Genomic DNA, 17655 nt, shown 5'->3' with positions numbered 1-17655 from the left:
TGGAATCCTGGGGGTAAATAATATAAACTCTCCTTTCCTCTTGTTTTCTTGTGATACTTAAAAACAAACTTAGCTCACTATGTCATCCTAACATAATGTTAGGTCATCCGTGTTCAGATAAACAACTTGATCCCTCCTTTCCCAATGTGCACCCCAAGGATATAGGATTGTCGCCCAGTAGTATGGGTTCTTGCTTTAGTAGAAATGGAAATTAAACTAAGGCACAAATTTACAAGGGAAAAAAGTTGTAATGAGAAAGTTAGAGGGGAGATAGGAAAGGACTGCAGCTTAGGTAGCTGGAGGGGGCACACGCTGCTACAGGGGTTCAGACTGGTCCACCTGCAAAGGTAGGAAACCAGCTTTCAAGGATTAGCTGATGGGCTGGGGTCTGTTTGATCATTATCTCAGCCCTGGTGTCTAGCTCTGAAATCCTCACAGCAGCAGGATGGTTCTGTTTCTACCAAAGGATTTTCTCTGTCTGTGGTGGTCTCAGTCACATGGCCTCTGCCATTCCTAGAATCCAGGTGGTCACAGGTTCACAAGCTAGAGACCTCTGGGTCCCTGTAAACCTCTTGTTTGATGTCCTCACTCTTGGAGTGGCTAAGAGTGTGTAAATTCAGGACTAATCAACCCTGTCCAGCCGCCTCCTGGACAGACACTCCCTAAGTGATCAACATACCCCTATGCAGAGCTAAGAAGAGATTTGACCCAAGATCTACAGTAACAAGGGATCCAAAATGAAAGTCAAGCTCTGTTCTCCTTTTGGTTACATATTGGGCATCTGTAGATTCACGGGCCATACCAAAAATGTCTTTTAAGTCCCTGACTGACCCAGAAGACACAAATCTTTCTTTTAATGAGTAACAGGTAAAGACCCAGGATTCTACCTGTTCCCCATTCCTGTGTTGGCCCCTGGCTTATGTCCTAACTGCATCAGTATGATTTTACATGGGTGTAGGGGAATATTTTAATAGTTATACATTTTAAAATGTGTATTGGAAAAACATAACATATAACAAAGTGTGAGTTCTTGAAAATTACTGCTCAGGGAAAAACTAAGCCTTTTGAATCAGTTGAAAGAAAAATAGTAACACTGATACTTAAAATACAATGGTACCTCAGTTCACGAATGCTTTTGTTGGCAAACAATTTAGTTCACCAACAAAAGTGTTTGGCAAAATTTTGTTTTTGTTTGCAAACTCTACATGGGGCAACAAACACGACTGTGGCTATCTTTCCCTCACAAACACAAATGTGGCCATCTTTTTCAAAATTGTGGAACCAATTAAGTTCATGCACCGAGGCACCACTGTACTTGGCTATGGCAAAATTTCTGTTAGACTCCAGTGAACGTGGGCGCATTGCTTGCGACTTGTTTGTCCTATGTTACCAAGGGCCTCCATTAGCTCTGGGTGGTTATTCTATTTTAGGCAACTTTGATCAAGATACCTTACCTCTTCAAGCCTTCATTTTATTCTCTACAAAATGGAATTCCTTAAATAAATTAATCAATATTTATGCATATCCTAAGAATTATCATTATAAACTGTCATATGCTTGAATTGTGTAATTATCTTCACATCTTTCTTCTGAGTCACCTTTTAATCAAACCCATGAATTTGGACTCCACTGAAAGCCTGGTGGTGAGGCTTTGTGGAGAAGAACATTGTCTTTTGGGCTACTGAGTTACCATTTTGTCTCAGTGATGGGTAGCTTAGTAACCAGTACACAGTGGCCAGAAATAGTAAACACTCCTGCAGGCTGGAAGGCTCTAATTGTCTACATGGTTGCATAGCGAGTCATGGGGGTCAGGGAGGAATGTAGAAGATGGTCCTTGTGGGCTTTCTTCACTTTCAGAAGTCAGTGAGGGAAAGTTTTAAGTGGGTCAGCTTTGGCTTCATTTCTCTGGCTCATCACCTCCCTCTGTTTTTAATCAGTGCCTTTCAGCAGCTATCCTTGGAAAAGTGGTTCGCATATTTCCATTACAAACATTACTTTGTCTTCAAGTGAAAAGGGCACTGCTAGTCTCCCCATGTAGAGAATTCTTGTTATAATCCAGGAAACCTCTGACTGCGATTTCTTTTGTAGGTTCAGCTATTTATGCAGAGTGAATTAGAGAACTTGGCTGCAGTGTTTTACTTCTTATACATCTCGAACTTGCTCTTTTGCACACTGATATACTTTTGGATTTTATCCCAAGATGTTTAGCCTAGGGAACCATAAAATGGTTAAAATTTTAGTTTTAAAAATATTTGGTCATTTACCCATCCTGATAAAGTACAGCCTGATACAACTGAACTCAGTTTCTCCCCTCAGTGTATAGAGTGCCATCCCCTGCTTCCCATGCCAACACACGCATGCATGGATGTATCCACATGCACACCTCTGTCTTAGAAGTTAGATCCAGCCTGGTTCCTGCTTCCACAGCCAACAATGCCATCCAAGAGGAGGCTTATTAAACTAATAGCCATGCCACACAGTAAGCAGTAAACAGTGGTGGCTAATACGGTAATGCCTCCAAGTGACAGCAGCTGACAGCCTTTTCAAGTAGTAGAAACAAGGAACAGCAGTGGAGATATTTGAGGAATGCAAGCCTGTTATTTTAATGTTAAGCCGTAAGCTGGAAAAAGCAAAGCATATGGCAGCAGGTCTGAGAGCAGCCGATGACTTGTTTGCTTTTAAAATATTTGTATTTCTTCCTTTGTGATAGGAAACTTCTTCCCCAGAATACTTATTAAAAGTTGAGGCCAGATGTAGTCCATGCATCCCCTGGTTTCCTCCAAACCTAGATAAAACATTTCAATACCAACCTAAACAAGATTGAGTGGGCACTTGTCCCACACACTGTGCAGTTTTATCTGTTTGTGACAAGCTTGTCCCTAGCAAAACCATAGACTTCCTGAGTGCTTCAGGTTTCTGGTGTTCACCAACCACACCTACCACATATTGGGTCCAGTTGATGTTTCTTTGGGACATGTTACATGGAGGGAAACCCCTTATGTCATTCCTGTCCACCTGCTGAACAGTTGTCAAGTAGAACAGCTGAACGTCCTCACAGGAGCAGCTGATCTTTCCATTTACTACCCATCTGCATTCGTCTGTTTCCTGTTGCTATAACAAAGCATCTGAGGCTGGGTCAGCATTTGTAAAGAAAAGATATTTATTTAGCTTACATCAGGAGGTTCAAAACATGGTGCCAGCTTCTACGTAACTCTGATGAGGGCCCTGATGAGGGCATCCTGAGAGCAGGATGCCATCTCTGAGGGCATCCTGGTGGGAGCACATGGGAGAAGGAGAGGTCACATGGTGAGACAGGAAGCCAAGGAGCCACGAGGGGCCAGCTTTGTCCTTTTATAAAAACTCACTCTCTCTCGTAGGGCTGGGGATTTAGCTCAGTGGTTTCACCGCCTGCTGCGAAAGCACAAGGACCTGAGTTCGATCTCTGGTACCAAAAAAAAAAACAACTCACTCTCACAAGCCCTTACTGGGATCTCAAGAGAATCAAATCAGTTACTTCCACGGGCAGCTCTCCAAGTGACCCAGTTACCTTGCATAGGCCTCACCTTTTGAAGCTTCCATTGCTTCCCAGCATCACAACCTGAAGTACCATGTTTCCAACACATGAGCCTTTAGGTAAAAAACTCAAACCATATCCAAATTGTACAACACTTGCTCTGGTTCAGATGAGTGTCATCCAAAGGCCCATGTGTTAAGGGTCTGGTCTCCAGGGTGATGCAGTTTGGAGGCACTGTGGCCTAGTGGCAGATCTTTCTGTCATTTGAGGCATGTCCCCCAAAGTGTACGGTGGGACCCCAGCTTGTCCTCCTGCCTTTTTTTCTTCCTATCTTATGAGGTGAACAGTTTGCTTCACAATGAGCTCCCCCCATGATAAGCTGCCCTTGTCAGAGGCCCAAAGAAATGGGACCACTCGATTTTGGGCTAGAACCTCTAGAACCATGGCCCAGAATCAGCCTTTTCTCTTTATAAGTTAATTGCATCAGCTATTTCATTACAGTTATGAAAGCTGCCTAATACACCATGTCACCATGAAATCATAAAAGTTGGTATTTAAGTAATTAGAGATGAAAAAGCTCTAAGCTAAGAGGCACCATCTTGTTCAGTGACCAAACAGAACTGAGATGAAACAATAGATTCGGCAGTTGGGAAGAACTTCCTAACTTGGAATTGTGAGAACCAGGAATCTTTTTAAAGGAGTCTAGAACTAAGCTCACTACTCTGGGGAAGCGACCATTTTTCTAGGTATTACAGGGTTAGTTCTGCAGAGAAGGAGGGGAACATGGAAGAACCTTGTAATAGTTAAGTGCTTGGTCTTAAGAGTTAGACAAACTTGGTTTAGGACTAGACATCCTTTGTTTTTGAGTAAGTCACCTAACCTCTCTGTCATTTCCTCATTTGCAAAATGTAGATAATAAAGTACTCCTCTCAGAGGATTATTATGAAAATTGATTTAACTAGTGTATTTAAGGCATTTGTACATGATAATCCCTCAATCATTGGTAGAAATTCATATTATTATTCTCACTACTATTACTACAATGTTTTCAAATATGGTATTTTGGAATCCTTTAATATTGTTACTAAATATTAAATAGAAGCAAGAGAATATTTATTAAATATATTTAAATACATGTTTACGTATTTCTTAGCTTAAGAAAAAGAACATTAATGCTGCCTATGAATTGACTATGTATACAGTGGTACCTCAGTTCATGAATGCTTTTGTTTGCAAACAATTTGGTCTGCAAACAGAAGCATTTGGCAAAATTTTTGTTTTTGTTTGCAAATTCTCCATCAGGTGACAACACGACTGTGGCCATCTCTCCCACACAAACACAAACATGCCATCTTCTCCAAAATCATAGAGCAAATTAAGTTCATGAACCAAGGTTCCACTGCGTTTATTACACATGCATACACATGGACATATAAATGTATTTCCTGGGTATATGAATTTCCTGTGTAATATTGCCTATGAATTTTCTCTCTATCCAGTCCTCTTGATTTTCGCCTGACAGGTTAATCACTGTCCTGTACTTTGTGTTGCTCATTCTCTCATGTTTCCATACATGTATGTGGGATTTAGACCCCTATGTTTTTTGTGGTGCTGGCTGTTGAACTCAGGCTCATGCCACTGAGTCACACCCCAACACCCCTGAAGCATGTATGTTAGTACTCTTAAATAATAAAAATTTTTACTTTTGCATATTTTAAATTTTTAAAAAATGGAATCATACTAAATATAGCCTTATACAGTACTACTTGCTTTCATTGCTTAAAATTATGTTCCTGAGGTTTATCCTTTTTGCATACAACATAATTCATTCATTTACACTAAGGAATAGTATTTTATTATATAAATAAACTAAGATTCACTTATCCAGCCTATTATATATATATATTTTTTCCAGTTTGGGGCTATTATGAACAATGCTTCTATAAATATTTTTGTGTAGGTTTCAAGGGTTTCTCTGTGTATGCTTAGGAGTGAAACTGTTAGGTCATCAGATGTATGTATCCTCAGCTTTGCCAGATAACTACAAACTGTTTTCTAAAGCAGTTGTCCCAGGTCACACTCTCACCAGCAGTGCCGAGCCCTGCAGCTCCACACACTAACACATTTGCTAACACGGTGGCTAATGATGTCACAGTATGCATTAAGTTGCATGTTCCTCATTACTATGGGGTTGCCCATATTTTCATTTTGTTTATTGCTCATTTCACTTTTCTCTTTTGTGAAGCATATGTAGAGGCCTCTTTTCTAATTGAGTCATCTTTTTCTTACTAATTTGTAGGATTCCTTTATATATTATAGTGGCTTTGTGTGTTGCAGAAATCTTTCTCCCAAGCTGTGGTTTGTCTTTGCTTTCTCTTGACTATGTCTTTTGATGGGTAGAATTTTAAAATTTTAAAGTAAATGAATTTACTACTCATTTCCTTGATGTGAAGTATTTTCAGTGTCTAGTTTAAGAAACCTTTCCCTCCAAGATCCTGAAGATAGTCTCCTATCTTACCTTCTAAAAGCTGTGTTGGGTTATCTTTCACACTGAAATCTAGGAGTCGATTGTTTTATGAGTGTGTGCTGTGAGGGATCCAGTATAACTTTTTCCTGTATGGATATCTGATTGTCCCAGCATAGCATATTGAAAAGATTCTCTTCCCTGTTGTTCCACAGTGCCACCTTTGTCATAAATCAGGTGTCCATTTGAGGTTCTAACTTGTTCCCAAGCTTTCCCTTTCATCCCACTGGTCAGTATGCCCAGCTCTGTGTGGCTGCCACTTTGGTCATTCTTACAGCTTTATTATATGTGAGATAGATATATCAATCACCCTGTGCCTTGTGCGTCCAAGAGCTCAGGCCATGCTTAGGCCTTTCACACAAATTTTCAAATCAGCTTGTCAGGTTCCACAAAAAAATCTCTTGAGATTTTGATGATTGGAATTATATTTAACCTAATAATTCAGCTGGGGGAGAATTATAAATTTGTGACAGTGGATTTTCTAATTCCTGACCATTGTACTTCTCTAATGATTTAGGTTTTTAAAACTATTCTTATGAAATTTTATAATTGTCTTCATAAAGATTTGCCCATATTGGAGTTGGCAGATGTAGCTTAGGTCTGTGAGACCCTGGATTAGATTCCCACCATTACAAAATTATAATAATCAGATAAAATACAATGAATTTTACCTGTATCTTACTAGATTTATTCCTCGCTACATGAGAAAAATTTATGCTTTTGTATATAGCTCATGTATGCATGTATGATCATGTTTTTAATCCAAATTACTACCTACTTGTTGCTAGTATGTAGAATGGTGGCTGGTTTTTGTACATTCTTCTTGACTCAGCTAAATTCTTACTTCAAGTAATTTATCTATCAACTAGTTTAGAATTTCTACATAGATAAATTTTATCTGAAATAATTAAAGGGCAGTTTCCTCTTCTCTAATCCTTCAACTTAAAATATTTGAAAATTGCTCCTTAAGTAATCAGGAAAACTAAAATTTATTACTGCGGAAATTCATACTTTTTGTTTATATATTTGTACACTTTTTGTCTGTAGTTCTTTTTAAATATTTTTACTAGATCCTATTTTGTAAAACACTGGGTTTCAGTGTGCTGTTTTCCTAATGCATGTAACATTTATCAAATATCCACCTCTCCTACTACCCTCGTATGCACCGCCCCTTATTCCTTATCTAGTAATAGTCTCTCTTCTACTCTCATGGTATCTTTATTATTTTTTTAGATTCCATATATTAAGGAAAACGTGATACTTGTCTTTCTGAGTCTGGCTAATTTTGCTTAACGTGGTGATCTCCAGTTCCATCCACTTTCCTGCAAATGACATAATTTCGTTCTTTTTTTGTGGCTGAATAATTTTGCATTATGCGTATATATACAGCACATTTTCTTCATTGAAATGTGTTTCCATGTCTTAGCTATTGTGAGTTGTGCCACAGTAAACATGGGTATGTAGGTATCCATATAGTATGCTGACTTTAATTCCTGTACCCAGGATGATATAGCTGGCACATATGGTAGTTCTATTTTTAGCTTTTTGAGGAACCTCCAGTTGATTTCCATGATGGCTGTACTAATTTACATTTCTATCAACCGTGTAGAAGTGTTCCTTTTTCCCTGCATCTTTCCCAGCATTTATTGTTTTTTGTTATTGGTGATAGCTATTCTAACTTGGATGAGATTGTATCTCAGTGTAGTTTTGATTTGCATTTCTCTAATGGTTAAAGATGTTGAACATTTTTCAGTATACTTTTTGACCATTTGTACTTCTTTTGACAATTGTCTGTTCAATTCCTTTGTCCATTTATTGATCAGGCTGTTTGTTTTCTTGGTGTTTTTTGAGATTTTTTGTTATCAGGACTCGAACTCAGGGCCTCGTGCTTGCCAGGCAGGTGCTGTGCTGCTGAGCTACACCCCTGGCATTTTTATATAGTCTAGATATTAATCCTGTGTCAGAAAAGTAATTGCCAAAGAAATTCTCCCATTCTGTAGGCTCTTTGCTCTGTTTTTTGTTTTGCTGTGCAGAAACTTAAATTTGATGTTATACATTTGTTGATTCAAGCTATTATTCTCCATGTTATTGAAGTCCTGCTTAGGAAGCTTTACTTTACCTATGTTTTCACTTGTTTCCCTTATATTTTCTTCTAGCAGTTTCTAAATTTCAGGTCTTACACCTAGGGGAATCATTTTGAACTGGTTTTAGTACAGAATGAGACATGGGGTCTACTTTCAATCTTTTGTGTACTGATATCCAGTTTTCTCAACACCATTTGCTAAAGAGGCTCCAAGTTTATTTTGTGTGGTATACACACATTCATGTGAGTGAACCTATGTATGTGGATGTGAATATGTGTGCATAGGTGTACACACACATATGCTTGCATATTTATATACTTGAAATACTTTTCTATTCTCTTTGATCGTTTTATGTTTTGGATGTGTTCTTGTGCTCATTTTATATAACAATTTAAAAAAATTTTTGGTACTGGGAATTGAATGCAGGGCCTTTGTCCTGAGCTATACCTCTAGCCCTTTTTATTAGGCAGACAGAGGTCTCCCTAAGTCAGTAAGTTGTCCAGGCTGGGCTCAAACTTGGGTCCTTCTGCCTCAGCTTCCCAGAGTGCTGGGGTTACCTGTGTACACCACTATGCCCAGCTTTACAGTCAGTTTTTTAAAATTCGAGATGACTGTCTTATCTGAAACATTTAGTTCATTTCTGTTTATTGTAAATACTGAATCCTTTGTTTTATATTAGATCTACCATCGCATTTGTGCTTTCTCTGCCTTCTTTTTTCTTTTTTTCTTTTTCTTTTTGGTACCAGGATCAAACTCAGGACCTTGCACTTGCAAAGCAGGTGGTGCCACCACTGAGCTAAATCCCTGACCCCTTCATTTGTGCTTTCTATTTGACCTGCATTTTCATATCATATCTTACCCTCTCCTTTCCTACATCTTTTAGATTGATTATGTTTTTATTATATATTTTCTTTTACAAATGGGAAAAAAATTATGTTTTGGTGGTTGTTATTGAATGGTTACCTTAGAAATCTTAGTGAGCTCTGGCTGACTGGCAAACTTTCTCAGTTCATGTCTAAATATGTATTGAGCTTTACTCTCAAAAGAATTTTCAAACTGCATAGGCTTAGACGTGCTCTCAGGGCCCTAGTGGTCTTGCTCCTTTTGCAATTGTTGAGAAGCCAACTGCCGTTTAGTGGTAGTTCATTTTGATGTCATCTGTTTTTCTCTTTCTCTGCTTTTAATTGCCACTAGTGCTGGTGTTTTACAGTTTCACAGTGACACATCTAAGAGAGAATTCACCCAGCTGTGGATTGGCCTAAAAAGCTTATCATTTCTAGAAAGTGCTCATCCAGGAGTTCTTTAAATATTACTTCTATTCTTATAGATGGGATATGGTAGAGTCTTCCTTTTTTATCCAGTTCATTAATTTCTGCCTTCTGTCTCAAGTGTTTGGTCCATTCACATTTAATATAATTAATGATATGGTTGAATTTGTATCTGCCATTTCTACATGTATCTTGTCTTTTTGTTGTTCATTTCTTCTAAACTACCATTTTATGTTGAAAAATTATTTTTGTAGCCCTTTAACTATTAAATATCAAGATAAAAGAATGAAAAGTTAATATTAGCTGATTGTATATTGTCTCTACACACTTTAAGTTTTTCCTAAAATAAAGATGAAAGATACGTATTTTTCAGTGGAACAGTAATTGTGAATTCTGGTAGATTCCCTTGATACTATACAGTACTTGGTACAGGAGCCCTCATCCTTCTTCTGAAATGCAGCTCTGCAGACATTTCCCTTAAGGAGTACATTTTACTTAGTAATTTTCTTTATTGGCCTAAAAAGGTAGAAGTAGCTTCCTGGTGATGTTTGGAATAAATGTCTCTCCTAAAAACAGCAAAGCAATCTGTCAAGCCAGGGCTTTGGTCAGGCCCCCAGACTGTTTCTGCCACTGAAGTTCATTTTTAGATATATCAGAGTGGGAAATGGCAGTTGGGTGTTTTCATCTTTGCATGGTACATCAGAGAGTATCATACTTCTGGTGGTATTAGAGAATGTCAGCGTTAGTAACATGTTAGTATTCGGATTCGACAACACTTACCATGGCTGCTAAGGGAAGCCACTGCTGGGATTTAAGTTTCTTGCCCTGGTCGAACTGATTATGTAACTCCCCAGTAAATTTTTAATTTATTTGAAATTTTATTTTTTCCTACTTAAGTAGAATACATACTCACCCCTATTCTTGTGCTCTAGGAGGTCCTCAGCTCAATTGCACACTTAAAAGCCCAACAGATGGTACCACAAAACACAAGAAAGTAATTTTTGAAAACTCTCAAGGTGACACATACAAACTTGGGCCAATGTGGTGCACGGACAACTCTATTAATTATGTTTTCAGTTTGTAACTTTTGACACCTGGGAAGGTAGTAAAACAAATCTTAAATCATCTGACTGGAGGAACACAGTTCTTCTAAAATACTGTTTCCCGACAAGCGTGGTGGTGCATACCTTTAATCCCAGCACTTGGGAGGCTGAGGCAGGAGGGTCACTGGGAGTAGCCTGGGCTGCACAGTGAGTTCAAGGCCAACTCAAACTACACAGCAAGACCTTGTCTCAAAAAACTAACAGAATAAAAAATGTTTTAAATAAAATAAAATACTGTTCCTCTGCATGCAGCACTTAGCTCTCTACATGTGAAAGCAGAGTTTGTCAGACAACCACGTGTCTTTTCACACCAGTGGTCTCTCAGCACTCGTGGGTCATGCGTCCTAAAACTCGTGCCAAGTGCCAAAACCGATGAGTACCTCAAGGATTTTTCCCACAAGAAATAATGTAATTAGAAATAATTTGTGAAAGCTCCCCAGAACGTTTACGTTTTAATGGGCTAATATAAATAAGCCTTTTGAGCCTAGAAGTATCACTCTCAACCTTTTCGTAACCCATGATTAGCACTGATGTACAAAAGCAGATGAGTGTACAAAAGGGCGAGTCTGTGGGTTTCTACACTGTCTGAGAGCTCCTCCAGGCTGCCACATGAATCTGTTTCATCTCCAGAGAGCGGTGCTGAGCGGCCCACAAGTGGGTTAGCATGACTCACAGGTTCTAGCAAATGCAAGTCCCAGGCAAGTGCTGAAACATTTTTCTTATCAAAATGTGATAGGCACCAGGTTTGACGAGTTCTGAAACCACAAGTCCCGCACATATGGAAGGCAGTGAACATATATCTCAATCAGTCAGGTAATTAACCACCAATGATAATATACTGCTTTGGGACAGGCACTTTTGAAAACTAATTTAATCCTCATGAGAACCATCTGAGATAGGTTGTCTTCGTGTCCCTGTTTTACAGATAAGGAAATGGAGTCACAGAGAGGTTGAGTAATTTGTCCAAGATCATACATCTAGGAAGTGGCAGAGCCATAGCTTGAATGCAGGCAATCTGGCCTTGATGTTTGTGCCCTTAGTCACCAGCTGCCTTTGAACATTAGGTTCCTAGTACACGTCAGTGCCATTGTAGCCATGAGGACAGTGCTTTGAACAAGAGAAGGAGTTTCCGCTGTCTCCCAGTGTATAATCCATGTGAGCAGCATTTTTATGTTAATCTCATCAGTAAATTAGATTACATGGTCAGGGTCATCCATTACCTAAGTGGAGTATAGGTCTGGTTTTGTAAAAATCATGATGGCACATGAGACTCTGTCTCTTTCTCACTGTGTTGCTCACACAAACTCTCAGAGAAACTCAGATGAAGTTGAAACACCATCTTGAGCAATGGTTTTGATTCTGATAACTGAGAGGCCAGGTGTTGTGGGCTGTTGTTATGCCTGAGCTGAGTGATAAAGTAATGGACATGCCCATTAAATTTGCATTTCATAAAAAGCTGGATCACAAGAAAAGAGGCTCTTCATCTCTTTTAATGTTTTATTTTTATTAGTACGCATTTACAGTACACAATGATTACATTCATCAAGGTAAGTTGGAACATGTGCAGAACTCATCTAAATTCTTTTTATTACTGTTTCCTTTTCCCTCCCTCCCTCCTCCTCCATTTCTCAGTCTCTTTCTTGTTAGCAAAAGATTAATCTTCCTGTATCCTATTATTTATCTTACATTTTGCTCTTTAAGTCATTTACACTTTGGGTTTTTCATATTCATCTCATAAATCTAGAGAAATGATCCAGTAGTAACAAAGGATGTCTGGGAGGGATGAGTGGATAATACCCAATCCAGGGATGCCAGCCCTTGGATAGAAGCTGGGGAAAGGTCTGTGGACAAAGGAGAATGGTGGCAGCTTGGAAGACACCACAGGTCAAAGCAGAGTGGGATTTAGTGGTACAGTAGCTTAAAGTCAACTTTCCAGAACAACAGAAGAAACAACCTGATTTCAAAATGGCCAAAGGAGTTGAATACGTGGTTTTTGAAAGAATATATACAAACAGCCAATAAGCACAGGAAAAGATTCTCAACATCAACAGTCATTAAGAAAATGCAAATCAAAACCACATCAAGATGCCCATTAGGTTAGCTATTATCAAAAAACCCAGAAAGTCACAAGTGTTGGCCAGGATATAGAGAAATTGGAATTTTCGTGCACTGCTGGTGGGAATACAAAATGGGCAGCCTGCATGGAAAATAGTATGGTGGCTCCTCAAAAATGAAAAATAGAGCTACCACAGGATCCAGCAGTCCCACGTCTAGGTCTGTACCCAAAAGAATCAAAAGCAAGGACTTGAGCAGATATTACACAGTTGTGTTCGTTCACAATAGTATTATCCACAGTAGTCCAAAAGGGAAAAGTAAATCAAATGTCCATTGACAAATGAATGGATGAACAAAGTGTGGTATATCCATACACTGGAGTATTAAACAGCCTTGGAAAGGAAGGTGATTCTGACATGCAGTAATATGACTGACACTTGAATCCATTGTACCAAGTAAAATAAGCCCCTCACAAAGGATAAGTATTGTGTGATTCCATTTATATGAGGTACTTGCAGTAGTCAGACTCATAAAGACAATAAGGGGAATGGTGGTTGCGGGGCTGGAAGGAGGTAGGTGGGACGTTATTGTGGAATGGGTTTAGAATTTCAGTTTTGCAAATTGAAAAAAGTTGTAGTGATAAATAGTGGTGATGGTTGCATCACCATGGACGGTGTGGATGTTTTTTGGGTTTTTTTCTGCAGTACCAGGGATTGGACTCAGGACCTTGCACTTGCAAGGCAGGCAGCAGCACCACAGAGCTAAATCCCCGGCCCTGAATGTTCTTAATACCACTGAACTGTACACTCAAAAATGGCCAAAATGACAAATCTTACAGGATGTATATTTTACAGTATGTTTTCAATGACAGCTTTCTTACCTCTCATTATTGATGTGCTTGGTTATAGGAGGGCTTCCAGTATTCTTGGAAGGCTGAAATGAGTTTATTGAGGATCGCTGGCTCTGGAACATTACGCCAGCATTCTTCCAGGATGGACTTGCTCACCCGAGAAGCCTCCTGGGACCCCACAGCCATTGTGTCATTTTTCTGTGAGGCTTTGGATCTATGGCAAAGCCCTCAGTAAATGTAGGTGTTTGCCAAGAGAGATTGAATCCCCAAAATGCAACAAAAACTGGCGTAGAAACTGAAAATCAGGTTTCTAAGGCAAGGATGGAAGAATTGGAAAAGGAGAAGTGGAGGAGAAATGTAATTGAAGCTGCATTTGCTTATGAAAAGGTCCTCTTTTCAGCAGGGTCCAGGAGCTAGGCCTTGAGATGAGGAGCGATGCTGGCTCAAACCCTTCTCCCCATTTTTACCTGACTAGCACGAAGCATGCATATGCCTATTGGTCCCCCAAACTTAAAACCCTCATGGTGCATCTTGCTTTCTTTCCAGAAAATCCCATCTCTTTTGGTATTTTCTGAAAATACCAGGGAGAAAACCTTCAGGACATGCCAGTCACCCTGTCAGCCAGAAAGCTCAGATCTGATCGGCTTCCCTGAGCTTGGAAGGCCCAGCAGCTGGGAGAGGCCAGACTGGGCCAGGAAGGGAGCCATGGCACAGACCAAGCTGAAGCCACCCCCCTCCAGTTGGGGCATCAGAAAATTTATTTATTCTAAGGCATTTCTTTCCAAGATCTCCAAATTCTAGATATCTCATTCAACAATTCAAAGTATGGAGGGTCATGTTCAGAATTCACAGAGTTCAGGCAGGGTGTTTCCTGGAAACCCCTGGATCCCCAGTTCCAGCCCATGAATACGGATTTATGCAGTGAGCAGCTGAAACTCGAGGCCCTGTGAGTAGCCAGGCAGCCTTGGTTATGGCCCAGCATGTGTCTGTTCCTTCTGTTGCTCAGTTTGGTTTTCACTCTGCACCTACCCTATTTGCTACACCACAGGAAGCTGCTCACCTACTCGTTTACCAAACCTGAGGTCAGCTTCTCTGCCTCCTTTTTATCCCCTCCCCCAACTCCAGCTCCTGGCATGAGATAGAAATTCTGTCTGTCTACATAGATTCTTGCTTGGAGGTCAGCATAACATGCAGTGGCTCCCTTCATTACACTGTCACATGAAAGGATTGGAGTAGGCCCTTGAAACGTGGGCAGTGTGACGCTCAAGGGTTTTCAGCCAACCCAGCCAGCTCATTCCCAGTGTATGTGTCGGCTCCAGGATGCCAATCAGAGCTGAGATCAATAGATAAAGTGGGAACAAAAAAGAGTTAAATTGACTATCTTGAGGTGATTTATTCCAGCTAAATATGTCAGTTGTTTGTTCTAAAAATACTGCTAGAAGGATGGGGGTGTATTGCAGATTGTTGACGCTTTGACTGAAATGAGAAGCAAAGCGTAACTGATATGGGCTCCAGCAGGAGTTCCTGCCTGCCACAAGGAGGAGGCAGGATTAGGATACCAAGGGGCACAGCCAAACCCACAGGCCACCATAGGTCCCCAGCTCCATCCCTCACACACACCCTCCCAACCAAGGATAAGGGCTGCTAAACTCTGAAGAATGAGGCGTCTCCTAATACCTACTAACACTTTGGCCCCAAAGAACTTGCTTTTGCTGAATAAATGTGACCCTGATTTTCCAGGTCATCAGATCTGAAAGTCTGGGTGGGGCACTACCGGCCCCCTCACTCACTGATGAGTGAGACCAAAGCTTGGGAAAGGCCAGCTAAACTCCCCGGATGTGCCAGTACCTTATGCCAGGACTCCTTCTAGAGCAGCCATGGGTGTTAAAAGTGGTCAAGTTTCTAGAACTTCCTTCATGGCTAAATTCACCTGGCTCGGTCACTCAACAGGCTCATCCACTCGCCAGGGCTCAACTTTCTGCTCGAGAAAAAGCATGGAGCAGAAGAGCTGAGCTCAAAAACCCTGCTTTGGTGGTTTTGCCGACTGCTGTGCAAGCACAAGGACCGGAATTCGATCCCCAGTACCAAAACAAAACAAACAACAACAAAAAACCCTGCTTTGGTGCTACTGTGCACAGACCAGCAGTCAGCACATGGCTGGGCTCCTGATGGGAACTAGGCACTCAGATTTGACCTTCAACAAGCCTAGAGACCAGGCATTTCTGACTGGTGCTCTGTAACCTCTCCTAGGCCAGCACACATTTCAAAAGTGTTTGAATTGGAGGACTGCACAGGCAGACACACCCCAAGCTCTCTCAGATGTCCTGAAGCATCTGCCTACCTGTTCTGGAAGACAAATATTTGACTCTTCAGTTCCTGTAGAGGTTGATGACCGCAGACTCAAGGAGGACCCTTGGTGTGGGTAACAATGAATGATGTCCCCCAGGTTGGTACACCGTGGCCACCTGGCAGACTCTCACTGGAAAGGTGTGGACACCCTGGCCGGGCCATAACATAGCCCTCTTGAAGGGATCCAGGGGAGGAAGGAAGAGCAGCACCCCATTCCAGACTGTAGCTGGGGCTGCCCCTTGATGTGTGCTTAATATCAGTGAGCTTAAAAACAAAATATACCCTGACCATTCCCAAAATTCACTCACTGAAGCCAGGTGTGGGAGCACATACCTGCATGCTCAGCTACTCAGGAGTCTGAGGCAGGAGAGTCACTTGAGCCCAGGAGTTCGGAGGCAGCATGGGCAATACCACAAGACCTCCCAAACACACAAACACAGGTCGAATTTCCTAAGTGAAGAGGCTATGGGAACTCTTTTTCTTGCAGGTCATTTTTCTTTCTTTTTATAAAATAAAACCATTGATGGTCAGGATAGAGATTTATAAACCAGAATGGTGCTTCTTGAACTTAAGTGCACAGGGATTAACTGGGAATCTAGCTGTATGCAGATTATTTTTCAATGGGTCTAGAGTGAATAGAGAACATGAAAATTCTATTTCTCATACACTCCCAGGAGATACTGAAGCTGTCTGTCCTGGACTACATGCTAAGTAGCAAAGTATTCACCTCTCAAGGCCTTTTCTGCCTTTGGATTAATTGGAAAAATCTATATTTTTCCTAAGGAGTCCATGAGTAGCATGTCAATATAGCAATTGGTAAGCCAGATGATCTAAGAAATTGTATATTTCCTGTGTAGCAGTTGAATAATTAGATCTTTCATTCAAGTGACATTTATTATTTGCAATGAGTGAGGCCCTAGGCAGTATTTGATATCTAGTGGGAAGAGTCACCCCATCTGTCTCTACACCTCATCTCTTCCTGCTGTTGTCAAAGGAAGCTCAGGGTGATCTGCAGCGTCTCAGCTCCAGCACCACACAGCTGTGAGCCCAGCGTCATGGGCTCACCCACTGGGATCAGTCCCCATTAAGCTGAAGCAGGCCGGTCACAGTGTTGGTCTTCAGGGCCAGTGACTCAGCCCAGGGCCACAGGCTGCTTTTTGTAGAGACACATCACCTTCCAAGATGGGGCTGCTTGGGAAACCCAGTCAGCATAGGCCGACAGAAAGGGGAGTGACAATGAGTGGAGGTAGCTTTCCTTGAGCCACATTGGAACTGGAAAGAAACTCCTTGTCCCCTCCTGTGGGGCTGGCAGATGGGTTTGATAACACGCCTCTCCGGGAGCAGTGCTGGGCTGCACGAGGTCTGGTTCACCCTCCTTTTCAGATTGTCTGTTCCCAGCTGACTCATCTGGCTTCAGATCTCCATCTCCCTTGTCTCATCACCATACGCTTTTGGTGCATCACTTTTGATTTCTCCTACCATTCTGATCTGTCAGCTGCCAAGCCATCTTCCCCATTTAAAATCCCCTTTCAACACTTGCCGCCCAGCCACCTCGACCGTCTATTCTTTGCTTTACCTGGTGAGTTACTTGCTCTCCTTCAGGTGGTTGGCAGCCAGCCCCATTCCAGCTGTCCAAGCAGGCTCCCTCCTGCAGGAGGTAGGAAAGTATTCAGGGCCCCATGGCCAGCGCCCCACTTGGGAACCTTCCCCGAGGTTTTCTGCACAACTATTTTGTATCCCTGCTCAGATTCAGTAGATGAAGGAGCAGGACCCTGGCATGCTGAGCCCACAAGCTCACAAACACAAATCAGCACAAAATACCAAATGTTCAAGGTTCCCGTGATTTTATTGCTCAATCAGCTACCATGAATGTAGCACTTACAGATCAGCTAATTAGTGAGGCTTTTG

The 17655-nt window shown here is 41.2% G+C and overlaps 1 protein-coding gene across 6 annotated transcripts in view; it reads left to right on the top strand.

The window, feature by feature from the left end:
• Positions 1 to 17655, top strand: part of Ttc7b (tetratricopeptide repeat domain 7B) — a 236444-nt gene that overhangs the window by 147366 nt on the left and 71423 nt on the right.

Source organism: Heterocephalus glaber, unplaced genomic scaffold (genome assembly GCF_053883595.1).
Source record: "Heterocephalus glaber isolate CG9 unplaced genomic scaffold, H.glaber_assembly_v1.0 deba00001608, whole genome shotgun sequence".
NCBI classification, from domain to species: Eukaryota; Metazoa; Chordata; class Mammalia; order Rodentia; family Bathyergidae; genus Heterocephalus; species Heterocephalus glaber.
Note: the sequence above shows the minus strand (reverse complement) of the source record. Positions and strands in the feature narration are given on the sequence as shown.